Raw genomic sequence first — 2,438 nt, 5'->3', positions numbered from 1 at the left:
TGGATTCGACCCTTACTCACGTAGGGTATTACTTGGACGACCCAGTACACTTGCTGGTCAGTTGAACGGAATTGTGCTCTGAGCAAGTAATCAGTTAGTTAAATTAGTTCTCTTTGGCACATGCCAAGGAGCCATTAATTAAGGAACACAATTTCGTCCACCAGAGGACCTGACCGAATTCTTCAAAGAAGAAGAACCCATGGCAGCCGAAAACAACAATAATGCCAACAATGCAAGGAAGGTGCTGGGTGACTTTACTGCACCTACTCCCAACTTCTATGGGAGAAGCATCTCTATCCCTACCATTGGAGCAAACAACTTTGAGCTTAAGCCTCAATTAGTTTCTCTAATGCAACAGAATTGCAAGTTCCATGGACTTCCAATGGAAGATCCTCATCAGTTTTTAGCTGAATTCTTGCAAATCTGTGACACAGTCAAGACTAATGGGGTTAACCCTGAGGTCTATAGACTGATGCTATTCCCTTTTGCTGTAAGAGACAGAGCTAGAAAATGGTTGGATTCTCAACCTAAAGAAAGCCTGGACTCTTGGGAAAAGCTAGTCAATGCCTTCTTGGCAAAGTTCTTTCCACCACAAAGATGGAGTAAGCTTAGAGTGGAAGTCCAAACCTTCAGACAGAAGGATGGAGAATCCCTCTATGAAGCTTGGGAAAGATACAAACAATTAATCAGAAGATGTCCTTCAGACATGCTTTCTGAATGGAGCATCATAGGTATTTTCTATGATGGTCTCTCTGAACTATCTAAGATGTCCTTGGATAGCTCTGCTGGAGGATCTCTTCATCTGAAGAAGACGCCTGCAGAAGCTCAAGAATTGATTGAAATGGTTGCAAATAACCAATTCATGTACACTTCTGAAAGGAATCCTGTGAACAATGGGACTAGTCAGAAGAAAGGAGTTCTTGAGATTGACACTCTGAATGCCATATTGGCTCAGAACAAGATATTGACTCAACAAGTCAATTTGATTTCTCAAAGTCTGTCTGGAATGCAAAATGCACCAAACAGTACAAAGGATGCTTCATCTGAGGAAGAAGCTTATGATCCTGAGAACCCTTCAATGGAAGAGGTGAATTACCTAGGAGAACCCTATGGAAACACCTACAATTCTTCATGGAGAAATCACCTAAATTTCTCATGGAAGAATCAAGAGAGACCTCAACAAGGTTTCAATAATAATAATGGTGGAAGAAACAGGCCTGGTAACAACAAGCCTTTTCCATCATCTTCTCAGCAACAGACAGAGAGTTCTAAGCAGAATACTTCTGACTTAGCAACAATGGTCTCTGATCTAATAAAGACCACTCAAAGTTTCATGAATGAAACAAGGTCCTCCATCAGAAATTTGGAAGGACAAGTGGGTTAGCTGAGCAAGAAAGTTACTGAACTCCCTCCTAGCACTCTCCCAAGTAATACAGAAGAAAATCCAAAAGGAGAGTGCAAAGCCATTAACATGACCGAATTCTGGGAGGAAAGAGAGGAGGAGGACGCCACTGAGGAAGACCTCAGTGGGCGTAAACTAACCTCCAATGAGTTCCTCAATGAGGAACCTTGGGAATCTGAGGCTCAAAATGAGACCATAGAGATTCCATTGGACTTACTTCTGCCATTCATGAGCTCTGATGAGTATTCTTCCTCTGAAGAAGATGAGTATGTTACTGAAGAGCAAGTTGCTAAATACCTTGGAGCAATCATGAAACTAAATGACAAGTTATTTGGAAATGAGACTTGGGAGGATGAACCTCCCTTGCTCACTAAAGAACTGGATGACTTGTCTAGGCAGAAACTGCCTCAAAAGAGGCAGGATCCTGGGAAGTTTTCTATACCTTGTACCATAGGCACCATGACCTTCAAGAAGGCCTTGTGTGACTTAGGGTCAAGTGTGAACCTCATGCCCCTCTCTGTAATGGAGAAATTAGGGATCCTTGAGGTGCAAGCTGCAAGAATCTCATTAGAGATGGCAGACAACTCAAGAAAACAAGCTCATGGACTTGTAGAGAATGTTTTGGTAAAGATTGAAGACCATTACATCCCTACTGATTTCATAGTCCTAGAGACTGGGAAGTGCATGGATGAATCCATCATCCTTGGCAGACCCTTCCTAGCCACAGCAAAGGCTGTGATTGATGTTGATAGAGGAGAGTTGATCATTCAAGTGAATGAAGAATCCTTGGTGTTTAAGGCCCAAGGATATCCCTCTGTCATCATGGAGAGGAAGCATGAAGAGCTTCTCTCAAAACAGAGCCAAACAGAGCCCCCACAGTCAAACTCTAAGTTTGGTGTTGGGAGGCTACAACCAAACTCTAAGTTTGGTGTTGAAACCCCACATTCAAACTCTAAGTTTGGTGTTGGGAGGTTCCAACACGGTTCTGGGCATTTCTGAGGCTCCATGAGAGTCCTCTGTCAAGCTAATGACATTA

The 2,438-nt window shown here is 42.7% G+C and overlaps 1 non-coding gene across 1 annotated transcript; it reads right to left on the bottom strand.

Moving 5' to 3' along the window:
- Positions 1-604: 604 nt before the first annotated feature.
- Positions 605-712, bottom strand: LOC130978058 (small nucleolar RNA R71). The gene has a single exon (XR_009085722.1). It is a non-coding gene; the product is annotated as a small nucleolar RNA R71 (small nucleolar RNA).
- Between the last annotated feature and the right edge of the window lie 1,726 nt (positions 713-2,438).

Source organism: Arachis stenosperma, chromosome 4, assembly GCF_014773155.1.
Source record: "Arachis stenosperma cultivar V10309 chromosome 4, arast.V10309.gnm1.PFL2, whole genome shotgun sequence".
NCBI lineage: Eukaryota > Viridiplantae > Streptophyta > Magnoliopsida > Fabales > Fabaceae > Arachis > Arachis stenosperma.
Note: the sequence above shows the minus strand (reverse complement) of the source record. Positions and strands in the feature narration are given on the sequence as shown.